Below are 14401 nucleotides of genomic sequence, written 5' to 3'. Positions count from 1 at the left end.
GGTAACAGCTGACCCACTATCAATCTCAAACTTAATTCTAATACCATTGACACACACGGCTTCGATTAATGGTTCACCTCGCAAAGATCGAATGTTACAAATTTTACCGTCGTCACCGTCACCTTCATCGTTCTCCTCCGTTACAACATAATTGATTCTTTTGCACATTCTACGCAAATGTCCTTTTTTGTTGCACTTCCTACAAGTGTAACTCGCAAAACGACACTCCGCGGCTTTGTGATTCGAATAACCACACACGGAACACTTTACTTTTGCACTTTGAGGTACACTAGTCGGAGAACATTTGCCTATTTTGTACAGCTCTGTAACGACAGCCTCGGTAGCAGCGCTTGCAGCAGCAGCCGAGCGCGCGCTGCGCAAACTCTCTGTCAGCTCCACAGCCCTGGCGAAGGTCAGCCCGGCCAGCTCCTGCACGTACATTTTTTCTTTCACCACGCCCGGCAACATACCCATAATGAATCGATCTCTTAATGTTTCTTCTACATTGCTGAAGTTACACTGAGAAGTGAGACCTCGTAACCTCGCAGCCCACTGTGATGGTGTCTCCTGGGGTAGTTGTGTGGCGGCATAAAAATGATGACGCTCGCCAAATCCCACTGACTTTGGAGTGAAATGGTTGTCCAAGGCACTAACTATATCTTCGTATGATACTTCTTGAACTTCTTTAGGCAGCACGAGATCAGCTGCCAGTTTGTAGGTAGATTCGCTGAGTGTGCTAAGCAATATGGCCCGTCTTTTGACTCCTGCTGGATCTTTCACCACGTTAATATCGTTCGCGATGAACCACTGTGTGAGTCTGCATCTCCAAGTCTTCCAAGTTTGCGTGTCATGATCGAAATTACTTAAATTTCCGAAAGACATTATTATTATTTTTTGGTGTGGGTACCTCGTCGCCAATGTTGTGTTAGCGTGTATGGGGACAAGTGATACTCAAGACGGCCAGTGACACACTAACATTTATTACAAACATAACAAAAATATTCCAGCCATGATATCGAGACATCTCTGCCTGAACAATTGTAATTTATCTTTTTTTTTTTTTTTTTTTTCCTACCTAAGCTGATAGCCCTAGCGGCTATGTCAGCGTAACCCTAACTTTAGTAGGTGAGCTCACGGGGCTCAAACCTGACGATGTTGCTAACACGAACCCTAGCAAGAGCCGTGCTTCGCAGAATCTACCACCAGATCGGAAACGCGACCCACTGAGAAGATCCGGCGAGAAACTCAGTGGGCTGTGTCTGAGAGTTAACTTACTCGTCGAGCCCTTCGTCGCAAGCGACGGGTTCGACGAGAACGGTGACCGGTGCTTGAAGTACCTATAAGCACCGTTAGTGGATCAGGAGGATCCGAGATGACGTGTTTTGGGCGACGTCGACTGCTTTCCATTCTGTCCGCAGGATCGGGAATGTAGTTACCGGCGGCCACGATGAGAGGGTTCTCGTGTCGTGCCGCTTTATCGAAGTGGATAATTTATCAATGCCCCTTTTTAAAGAAGTGAGGTGTACGGAAACCAATAAACTCTTCAAAGTTAATTTATATTGCCTCTCGGGTATTTATTTCTTCCCTACCACGAAGTTCTCCAAATTTTGGAAAAAGTAGAAGTCCGCCGTGGCGAGGTCTGGCGAGTTCAATGGATGACGCAAATTTAATGTCGAGCGTTGTCCTGTACGAGCCACGGGGACGACGACATTCGTGAGCTTCTCCCTTATCGTGTCCAGCTCTACGCAGTACAAAGCCGCAGTAATGCTGGTGCCATTTGGTAGGCTGTGATGATTTATAGTAGCACTAGACCATACTAGAACAGTGACCATGACTTTTTATTGGTAAGTTTTCGTTTGGTGTAAGTTCTGAACCAGGATCTAACCAACAAGATGACCGCGTACACGAACCGTAGCAAGAGCCGTACTTGCAGAATCTACCACCGATCGGAAACTAATCTTGAAGATCCGGCGAGAAATTCAGTGGGCTGTATCTACCATATCAATTTACCGTTGTATTTATGCAATGATTCCCGACAGTTGAAGAGTTGCAGGAGCGATAGAATGGCGGGTGCCGGGAATCCTGACAAACAATCGATCAAATAAAATTCAGCACTTCGGATCCATCAGTCTCGTGAATCAACATCACGTAAGCTATTCCCGTAGGTACGTTCTCGTCGAGTACATAAATATTTGCGCAAATGGATTTTTATCTCGCTCGTTCGGAGGTCTCGCTATTTGAATTCGTAAATTCAATAATTCCACATAAAGACGCGCCCCCGCCCCCCGCTCGCCCGCCGCCCGCCGCTGAGTGATTGAGCGAATGGATGGAGCGGGCGCGGAGTGCGGACTTATCCTACGGACAACGATAATACTCGTATGTATTCAACTGCCTGAGTTCTTGTCTACCAAAACGTATAGCTTTACGTCCCCCTTTCGAGAAAATTTATGGATTTAATAATAACTTATATGTAACATGATCAACTGGCTACACCTGACTCGGTGGCACAGTAGTTACCGAGTCCTGAGTAGTGGGTTCGCTTCCCACGAGTAAACGACGTTCGTGCGACGAACTGATTTGTTTGCTTTTTCTCTGAGTGTTTAATACCTGTAGGTTATATAGGTATAGTTAAACATAAATAAATGTGTTCATCATTTTTTAGATTCCATAGTAAACGGAACAGGGAATGCTGTAGTTTGGGGGAACATGATTGTGTGTGATTTGCAATAAAATAAATCTCTCGTTAACGAGATTTATGTTCTATGATAGCTACCGCCATATCCGCATCCGTACTCGATTTGCTTCGATGGAGCACGTATCGTGAGCCCCGACTGACGCTCTTTTGACTTTTACGCTCTTCCTAACGTCATCGGCAAATTTGAAGTGGTGAAAGTAGTCCTCCGCGGCAATCTACTCCGAGCCTCCTCATCTTTTATGAACGAGAAATGGCTCATGAAGATTTCTATAAATTCTACAACGAGAGAAAGAGAGAATGAGTGAAAAACAAAAAAAAATATACCTAGTCAGGTCATAAGTATTGTCACATAGTAAAAACTTTTCTTTTAGAATGCTGGCCACAAAAAAGTTTATTGAATTCGAATTTTCGAATTGTTCATGAAAATAAAAATGTATACTTTTAGAATTTTACTCATTTTTATATATGGAGTGGACGCTTAAAGAAGACCGTGTTGCAGTTATTGCGTTGAATCGTTGCGGTTACGCGCCAATTCAAAATTTTAACATACTGAAAATTTTGAATATAACCAAAAGATTCGTTTATCGTACCATCAAACGATACAATGAAGACTCTAGTGTAGATGACAGGTCAAGAAGTGGTCGCCCTCGGTCTGTTAGGACTCCAGCAGTGATAAAAGCTGTGAAGGCGCGAATTAAAAAGAAATCCCAAACGTAAGCAGAAACTGTTGGCCCTTCAGATGAGGTTAAGCAGAACCACGGTGAAAAGGGTGTTAAATGAAAACTTTAGGCTTCGGGCATATCGAAGAAAAACAGCACATTGTTTGAATGCTCTTCTAATGGACCTGAGACTGAAGAGATGCCGCGCTTTGTTGAAGCGGTACGCGGGAAAAAAATATCGGGAAATTCTTTTTTCGGATGAAAAAATTTTTACCGTAGAAGAGAGCTACAACAAACAAAATGATAAGGTGTACACACACAGTAGTGAAGAAGCGAGCAACCGTATTCCGCGTGTCCAACGAGGTCATTTTCCATCCTCGCTCATGGTATGGTTGGGAGTTTCTTATTGGGGCTTAACAGAGGTACATTTTTGTGAGAAAGGTGTAAAAACGAATGCAGTTGTGTATCAAAATACAGTCCTGACGAACCTTGTGGAACCTGTTTCTCATACCATGTTCAATAACAGGCACTGGGTATTCCAACAAGATTCGGCGCCAGCTCATAGAGCGAAGAGCACACAAGACTGGCTGGCGGCGCGTGAAATCGAATTCATCCGGCACGAAGACTGGCCCTCCTCCAGTCCAGATTTGAATCCGTTAGATTACAAGATATGGCAACACTTGGAGGAAAAGGCGTGCTCAAAGCCTCATCCCAATTTGGAGTCACTCAAGACATCCTTGATTAAGGCAGCCGCCGATATTGACATGGACCTCGTTCGTGCTGCGATAGACGACTGGCCGCGCAGATTGAAGGCCTGTATTCAAAATCACGGAGGTCATTTTGAATAAACTTTAGTGTCATAAGAATCTATGTTTTGTTAAGTTCATTTTGGTATATGAATCGTTACATAATGAATAAACTTGTTTCATTTATTTGACATTAAACATCTGACAGAATTTATGACCTGACTAGGTATATATATATGATAATACTACCATAAGATCACCCTCATATTACTTTGCTGTGAATGCTATTTAGGTATTATTTGGTTTCCGAAAAGCCTGTGTACGTTTTTCGTAAATACAGTCACCGCCCTCGTTCAGTTCGAGTCCGCATGTGACGCGGTGACGCGGTGACACGGTGACGCGGTGACGCGGTGACGCGGTGACGCGGTGACGCGGTGACGCGGTGACGTGGTGACGCGGTGACGCGGTGACGCAGTGACACGGTGACGCGGTGACAGGGGTCGCCAGAGTCGCGCAGATAAATAATGCTGTCGATTAGGCAACGATTTGTTGGGTCTTCGATCGCTTAGGCTATGTACTAAACATTGGCTGTTCAATTATAAACGATTGTAGTATTTGTGCAGTTTCATCGTTCTTCTACGAGTAGGTATTACTACACATTCTAAGTGAAGCATAACTCGCAGCTCAAAGCTTACTGAAGATTCGTGCTCTAATGTGAAGTAATTGTATGAAATGATGCGACACGAGTTCGACGTAAATGCTTACCTCACATCGCATCTTCACTGGGAAAATGTACTATAGACGTTCTTCATTACTTGTATGAAACATTTGTGATCAACGGGAACAATACCAGATGATGTATACGATGGATACGACTCCAATGACGCGTACAGGTCATCACTGTCTGTTGCTGTCAGTAGTATGACGATTGCACGGTGAGCAGCAGCACCTAGGACGTAATGGGTGTCGGCTTCGCTGCCCACCTCACACCAGGTGCACCGCGAGATCGTCTAAACATTTAGTGCAATATACATAAAAATATAATACTCTAGTAAATATCATATTAACAACGGACGTAGCAGAATTGCTCTTTTGGACCATACTGATTAATTATTCAATTTACATAATAATATAACACTTACAATGTAATCACTACACATATAGTTTGCACAGAATTTTGAATATTTTCAATGACAACGCTGGAGAACTTGTTCAAGAAACGATTAAACTGGTAGGTATTCCTGGTGCTTCTGGTTCTGTGGTTAACACGAGATGTTCATTAAGGCAAGCTTACTCAGAATATCTTGTAAAAAGGACACGCTTGTCGTTTACTAAGTAGTCGCCTGTGGATTTGCATTTCTCTATGAATGAGCATCCAGTATTTGCGATGTCGCTATTGGTTTTTCTGTTACATTCGGTTGGGGGTGTGCGTCTTCCTCCACGACTCGCATTCCGTTTTCAATAAGCTCCTTCACATTCTATACAAACTCAGACATTACGGTGGACGAGTAGTGATATTATGTAATCATTTCTATTAAATAGTAGGTATTGGTAAAAACGAATTTCCTGAGGGGTCTGTAATCGAACCGGGCGACCAAGAATATCTCGAATTGGGATAAAATCATTAGAAAACAGTCCACAAGCCAGCTGCTCATTAATCTTCACGATAAACAAGGTACATAATTTCCTACATCGCAAAGCTGAAACACAGATTCCGAAAGTAGAATTGAAATAGTTAATTTTCAATAATAAGACAAACATATTGTTACGCCGCCAAAAGCAACGCCATTTATCGTTCAATAGCAAAAGCGAATATCAAAAGAACTAGTAAAATCGAGAACGCTCGAAAAGTACAACACCATCTATTATCAAATAGTGGAAACACATATCAAAACTAGTCGACTTGACAGGAATGTTCTCGATAATTCTAGGGGGTTCGTATCGAAGCGGACGGATCACCTGAAGCGAAGGGGAAGAAGTGATTTACGACTTGTAAAGTACTCTGTAAGTACTTTAAGTGTTAAATAGAGTTTTAATTTGTACTTTGGTGGAACTTTTACTTATCCCTTATTTATATCCCTTACTTATTTATATAACTATTCATATATCCCAGCGCGCAACAATATCTCAAAAGAATATCAAATTTTAATATTTACGTATTGATTCCGGAGTCTACCATCTATGTATCTCCTTCTTAATTTAAAATGAAAATAATAAAGGTGAGATTCGTTAAAGTGTTTTTTTTTTTTTTTTTTTTGTCAAATTTTAATAATTTGTTGTTTAGGAGCCGAATAAGGGAAATTTTAAAATGAACGAAAGTGAAAGGTATGGAATGTCTAACAGCGCTATTAGCAGTTCGGCGGCAACTCGGCGCGTGGAGTCCCAATCTTTCTGGCACTTAACTATAGGTACAACGTCTCGCGTTAGGGGAGACTCGCAGAGTAACATAAAATATTATCCTGTTTGTTTCCTGCTCTCTCTGCTCCGAGCACTTTTCTTCATTTCCTCGTAGCGTGCACTGTTCGACCTCAAAACTAAGGGCCGTACTGCTTGTACGTATGTTTGGAAACATCACTAAAACTTCATTGTGGGTAGCTCGAGTTTTACGTTTAACAAATCTCCAATGGTCATTCACTTGACATTTAAATAATTCAACTGTATATGTATGTCGGCGCGCGGCTTAGATCACAAAGCGCACCCGCACCTTTTGTCGGCGAGCGCCACGGGCACACTTGCAACGGTCGACGGCAGGCGGCTTGGATCACAGAGCGCACCGGCACCACTTGACGGCTCCGGTCACCGGTACACTTGCAACGTTCGTGGCGGTCGTAGTGACATCGAGTTACTGTTCGGCACGGGAGACTCTGTCATCCTGGCAGGCGATTTAAATTGACACCACACTAGGTGGAACTGCCATCGAAGTAACTTAAACGGTAGGCGTCTCGACGCGTTTATAGACGACCTCACCTTCGATACAGTCGGCCCCCCAACTCCAACATGTTATCCGTATAACATCGCGCTCCGTCCGAGCACTATAGACCTGGCACTGCTTAGGAACGTAACTCTGCGCTTGCGTTCCATCGAAGCACTGTCAGAGCTCGACTCAGACCACCGACCTGTCGTTATGCAGCTCGGTCGCCCCCACAACCCAGTCACAGTTACGAGGACCATTGTGGATTGGAATAAGCTGGGCACGTGCTTAGCAGAAGCCGCTCCATCAATCCTTCCTTACGGCCCAGATTCGAATCCATCCCCCGAGGACACCGTCGAATCCATAAACATCATTACCGATCACATCTCTTCCGCGATCATAAGATCTTCCAAAGAAGTCGATTTGGAGGATAGCTTCCACCGCATCAGACTGTCCCTCGAGCTTGGGACCGGCGCCATCTTCTTCGATATCGCGAAGGCGTTCGACAAAGTGTGGCACAACGGTTTGATCTACAAACTGTACAACATGGGAGTGCCAGACAGACTCGTGCTCATCATACGAGACTTCTTGTCGAACCCTTCGTTTCGATATCGAGTAGAGGGAACTCGCTCTCGTCCCCGTCAACTGACTGCCGGAGTCCCGCAAGGCTCCGCGCTCTCCCCGTTATTATTTAGTTTGTATATCAATGATATACCCCGGTCTCCGGAGACCCATCTAGCGCTCTTCGCCGATGACACGGCTATCTACTACTCGTGTAGGAAGATGTCGTTGCTGCATCGGCGACTCCAGATCGCAGTAGTCACCATGGGACAGTGGTTCCGGAAGTGGCGTATCGACATCAACCCCACGAAAAGCACAGCGGTGCCCTTCAAAAGGGGTCGCCCTCCGAATACCTCTTCGGGCATCCCACTCCCTAATAGGCGCGCAAACACCTCCGCCGTTAGCCCTGTCACTCTCTTTGGCCAGCCCATACCGTGGGCCTCGCAGGTCAAATACCTAGGCGTCACCCTCGACAGAGGGATGACATTCCGTCCCCATATTAAAACGGTACGCGACCGTGCCGGCTTCATATTAGGACGTCTCTACCCTATGCTTTGCAAGCGAAGCAAACTGTCCCTCCGTAATAAGATAACTCTCTACAAAACTTGCATACGCCCCGTTATGACGTATGCAAGCGTAGTGTTCGCTCACGCAGCCCGCACCAACATGAAGCCCCTTCAGGTTATTCAATCCCGATTCTGCAGGATAGCCGTCGGAGCACCATGGTTCCTGGGGAACGTGGATCTCCACGATGACCTGGAGCTTGACTCTGTCAGTAAGTATCTACAGTCGGCATCATTGCGCCATTTCGAGAAGGCGGCACGACATGAGAACCCTCTTGTCGTGGCCGCTGGAAACTACATACCCGATCTTGTAGACCGAATGGTAAACAGTCGACGTCGCCCAAAGCACGTCATTACGGATCCTCCCGAGCCATTAACGGTGCTTTTAGGCACCACAAGTACCGGTCACCGTCCTCGTCGAACCCGTCGCTTGTGACGAAGGGCTCGACGAGCGAATTAACCCATAGACACAGCCCACTGAGTTTCTCGCCGGATCTTCTCAGTGGATCGCGTTTCCGATCCGGTGGTAGATTCTGCGAAGCACTGCTCTTGCTAGGGTCAGGGTTAGCAACTCTCCGGTTTGAGCCCCGTGAGCTCACCTACACACGTTAGGGTGAAGCTGAAATAGCCTCTCAAGGCTATCAGCATTGGTAGGAAAAAAGTGGCAGTCGGCTTGGATCACACACTGCAGCGGCACCCTTTGATGGTGCGGGTCGCCGGCACACTTCAACGTTCCCGGCGGGCGGCTTGGATCACACACCGCAGCGGCACCCTTTGATAGCGCGAGTTGCCGTCACACTTGCTGACTATAAAAAGAGCTGCTGTACAATCCTTCTCTCCATTCCGATTTGAGCAACCGACGCGCGTGGACGTGCTCATTGTTTTGTCGGAAGTGACTACCGGTGATAATAGATCATTGTTCGTGGCACATCTGTGGCCCAAGTGTTTCTCGGAATTTGTACCTGCGCCTAATTGCAAGGCATTGCCGCCCGGGAACTGTGCAGTGGTTCTATTCACTCTAATTCTATTCTATTTATTCTATTCACTAAAATTTCTAAAACTCCTAGAATCGCTTCGGCCAATTTAGTGTTACCGACGCAGGGGCCTCGCCGCAAGGCGAGCGCGTGTTTAAGTCCCGGGGCCGCCCCCCCCAGGCGAAAATCACGTAAAGATGGAGGAAAAACTTTTCATCGACTTCATTCGGGAAAAATACCCGTCAATCGCGCCCGAATTCGAAGCCTATAGGGCCTCATTTGGTAACTATTCTCCCCCCGCATCTCTCGCCGCCGTCGCCAAACATGCCTCGCAGGCATGCCTCGCGTGCCCCGCCGCCGGTCCGTGTTCAAGCGCACGTACGCACGCCGCCGCCGTAGCGTCTAACGCCCCCGCCCCCGCTACCCCCGCGCCCGCGTCAATCACGTCAGTTTCGTCCGTCGCGACCTCAATAGCGTCTAGTTCAGGCTCCGATACCGAATCGGAGATGGACTTCGAGTCCGCGACTAGCCCTCAACCCGGAACCTCGGATGGGTTCCAAACTGTAACGCGCGGTAAAAAGCGTACTCGCGTCGTGGAGTCCCGGAGCTCCATGACGAAGCAAACCAAGTCCGCGACCGCCTCCCGACCGCAGGTAGTCGTGACGCCGGAGTCGGACTCCGCCCGCCGCGTAACCCCACCGCCGCGCCCAAAAACCGCGCCCGCGCCTAAAACAGTTGTCCCGCCCCCGCTGATACTCCAGGAGAAGTCAGCGTGGAATCGCGTATCCCAGGCCCTTCAGGCCAACAAAATTAATTATACCCATGCGCGTAACGTCGCGCATGGGATTCAGATTAAGGTCGCAACGCCGGGCGACCATAGGGCCCTCTCTGCTTACCTCCGAAAGGAGAACATAGGTTATCACACCTATGCTCTTCAGGAGGACCGCGAACTCCGCGTAGTGATACGCGGAGTCCCCAAGGAACTCGACATAGACTACGTAAAGGAGGATCTGATCGGTCAGTCCCTCCCAATAATTAGTGTGCACCGGATGCACAGCGGACGCGGCAGACAGCCGTACAATATGATTCTCGTCGCGCTAGAATCAACCCCGGAGGCAAAGAAAAGAATCTCATGTCTCAAAACGATATGCGGCCTCTCCGGGGTCACCATCGAAGCCCCCCATAAACGTGGTACTCCCGGGCAGTGCCACAGGTGCCAGCTCTATGGCCACTCAGCGCGTAATTGCCACGCGCGCCCCCGCTGCGTGAAATGCCTCGGCGATCACGCAACCACAGAATGTTCGCGTGTTAGGGAAACCGCGACGGAACCCCCAAGCTGTGTCCTATGCCTTAAGCAAGGGCACCCGGCAAACTACCGCGGATGTCCTAGGGCTCCGCGTAAACGCCCGAACCACCCAGCCCCCGAACCGTCGACCCAAAGACTTCGGCGCCTTCAGTGCCGAAACCAGCCTTCGTACCGGCTGCGGTTCCCACCGTCTCGGCGTGGAAAAAACCGCTGCCGTATACGAAGGAGGGAACACAAAACGTACCCCAGCTCCCGCCTGCGACACGTCACGCGCCTCAGCCCCTGCTCGCACCTCGCCCCGCGCCCGCGTACCGCCCCCCGCAACCCTCAGTCGTCAACGACTTCGCGCTCGTGCGCGACTTCGTCACCGCGGTAAACTTTGACCGTCTGCGATCGTTCGCAGATGCTATCCGTAGGTCGGTAACCCCCGAACAGCGGCTCGCGGCCGCTTTCGATCACATGGACGTCTACGAGTCCGTGTCTCGCACGTTATAAAGATTCTTTACCGGTATTCAATGGCGCAAAAAGGTAGAGAAAAACCGTATTCCCTTACGTTAGCATTCTACAATGCTAACGGACTCGCGCGGCAACGCGATCAAATTTTCGAATTCCTCCGCGACAATCTTGTAGATATTTTGTTAGTGCAGGAGACCTGTCTGAAGCCCTCGCGTCGTGACCCGAAAGTCGCGAATTACGTCATGGTTAGGAATGACAGACTCACCGCCTCCAAAGGCGGGACTGCCATTTACTATAGGCGGGCCCTGCACGTTGTCCCTCTCGATACTCCCTCGCTCTTACATATCGAGGCGTCAGTGTGCCGTATCTCGCTGACGGGACACCAGCCGATCGTCATCGCATCCGTTTATCTCCCCCCGGACAAGCCCCTCCTGAGCAGTGACATCGAGTCACTGTTCGGCATGGGAGACTCCGTCATCCTGGCAGGCGATTTAAATTGCCACCACACTAGGTGGAACTGCCATCGTACGAACGTTAACGGTAGGCGTCTCGACGCGTTTATAGACGACCTCACCTTTGAAATAGTCGGTCCCCCAACTCCAACATGTTATCCGTATAACATCGCGCTCCGTCCGAGCACTATAGACCTGGCATTGCTTAGGAACGTAACTCTGCGCTTACGTTCCATCGAAGCACTGTCAGAGCTCGACTCAGACCACCGACCTGTTCTTATGCAGCTCGGTCGCCCTCACAACCCAGTCACTGTTACGAGGACCATGGTGGATTGGAATAAGCTGGGCACGTGCCTAGCCGAAGCCGCTCCGCCAATCCTCCCTTACGGCCCGGATTCGAATCTATCCCCCGAGGACACCGTCGAATCCATAAGCATCATTACCGATCACATCTCTTCCGCGATCATTAGATCTTCAAAAGAAGTCGATGTGGAGGACAGCTTCCACCGCATCAGACTATCCTCCGAACTTAGGAATCTCTTAAGAGTTAGGAACGCGGCAATCCGGGCCTACGATCGGCTTCCCACGCATTCAAACCGGATTCGGATGCGTCGTCTACAACGCGAAGTCCACTCCCGCCTAAGCGACGCGCGTAACGATAATTGGCATAGTTATTTAGAACAACTCGCGCCCTCCCACCAAGCATACTGGCGACTAGCTAGGACTCTCAAATCCGAAACTACCGCTACTATGCCTCCCCTCGTACGCCCTTCAGGCCAACCACCGGCATTCGATGACGATGACAAGGCTGAGCTGCTGGCCGATGCACTGCAAGAGCAGTGCACCACCAGCACTCAACACGCGGACCCCGAACACACCGAGTTAGTCGACAGGGAGGTCGAGCGCAGAGCTTCCCTGCCGCCCTCTGACGCGTTACCCCCCATTACCACTGACGAAGTTAGAGACGCGATCCACAATCTCCAACCTAGGAAGGCATCCGGCTCCGACGGCATCCGCAACCGCGCGCTAAAACTCTTGCCAGTCCAACTGATAGCAATGTTGGTTACAATTTTAAATGCCGCTATGACGCACTGCATCTTTCCCGCGGTGTGGAAAGAAGCGGACGTTATCGGTATACATAAGCCGGGCAAACCGACAAACGAAACATCTAGTTACCGTCCGATTAGTCTCCTCCCGACGATAGGAAAAATTTACGAACGGCTCCTTAGGAAACGCCTCTGGGATTTTGTTACCGCGAACAAAATTCTCATAGACGAACAGTTCGGATTCCGCTCTAAACACTCGTGCGTACAACAAGTGCACCGCCTCACGGAGCACATCCTGATAGGACTAAATAGGCGTAAACAAATCCCGACCGGCGCCCTCTTCTTCGACATCGCGAAGGCGTTCGACAAAGTCTGGCACAACGGTTTAATTTACAAACTGTACAACATGGGAGTGCCAGACAGACTCGTGCTCATCATACGAGACTTCTTGTCGAACCGTTCGTTTCGATATCGAGTAGAGGGAACTCGTTCTCGTCCCCGTCAACTGACTGCCGGAGTCCCGCAAGGCTCCGCGCTCTCCCCGTTATTATTTAGTTTGTATATCAATGATATACCCCGGTCTCCGGAGACCCATCTAGCGCTCTTCGCCGATGACACGGCTATCTACTACTCGTGTAGGAAGATGTCGCTGCTTCATCGGCGACTCCAGATCGCAGTAGCCACCATGGGACAGTGGTTCCGGAAGTGGCGAATTGACATCAACCCCACGAAAAGCGCAGCGGTGCTCTTCAAAAGGGGTCGCCCTCCGAACATCACTTCGAGCATCCCACTCCGTAGTAGGCGCGCAAACACCTCCGCCGTTAGTCCCATCACTCTCTTTGGCCAGCCCATACCGTGGGTCTCGAAGGTCAAATATCTAGGCGTCACCCTCGACAGAGGGATGACATTCCGTCCCCATATAAAAACGGTACGCGACCGCGCCGCGTTTATTCTAGGACGACTCTATCCAATGCTTTGTAGTCGAAGCAAACTGTCCCTCCGCAATAAGGTAACTCTCTACAAAACTTGTATACGCCCCGTCATGACGTATGCAAGCGTAGTGTTCGCTCACGCAGCCCGCACCCACTTGAAATCCCTTCAGGTTATTCAATCAAAATTCTGCAGGATAGCCGTCGGAGCGCCATGGTTCCTTAGGAATGTGGATCTCCACGATGACCTGGAGCTCGACTCATTTAGTAAGTATCTACAGTCGGCATCGCTGCGCCATTTTGAGAAGGCGGCACGACATGAGAACCCTCTCATCGTAGCCGCTGGAAATTACATACCCGACCCAGTAGACCGAATGGTAAACCGTCGACGTCGCCCAAAGCACGTCATTACGGATCCTCCTGATCCATTAACGGTGCTCTTAGGCACCACAAGCACCGGTCACCGTCCTCGTCGAACCCGTCGCTTGCGACGAAGGGCTCGACGAGCGAACTAACCCATAGACACAGCCCACTGAGTTTCTCGCCGGATCTTCTCAGTGGGTCGCGTTTCCGATCCGGTGGTAGATTCTGCGAAGCACTGCTCTTGCTAGGGTCAGTGTTAGCAACTCTCCGGTTGAGCCCCGCGAGCTCACCTACAAACGTTAGGGTGAAGCTGAAATAGCCTCTCAAGGCTATCAGCATAGGTAGGAGAAAAAAAAAAAAAAAAAAAAATCCTTATCTCAGAAGCGAGCGAGTCGCCGTATCAGACAGAACGCTCCTGCGTAATATACGCTCTGAGTTAACATTTCTGGTTTTATTGACTTACGAAGACCACCCGCTTACCATGTCGCTACCCGAAAGTGGAAATACTCCAACATGTATACCTATTATAGTTTATTGTATTCATAACGTTAGGTATTGTAAAGGAAATTCCTCCACATACTTAAATATGAGATTATGGGTCAGCACGACAAAGCAGATTAAGCAGTCTACACACATTTTACGATTATAATTTTTTTTTAGTTCGAGCCTATTTATTTTGGGCTGAACGATCCGTGGGTGTTGGGTGCGGGTGGCAGTGTACTCGTTGTTGGTGGCACCGC

Source organism: Bombyx mandarina, chromosome 04 (assembly GCF_030267445.1).
Source record: "Bombyx mandarina strain Sakado chromosome 04, ASM3026744v2".
NCBI classification, from domain to species: Eukaryota; Metazoa; Arthropoda; class Insecta; order Lepidoptera; family Bombycidae; genus Bombyx; species Bombyx mandarina.
The sequence above is the reverse complement of the archived record's forward strand: the minus strand, read 5'-3'. Positions refer to the sequence as shown.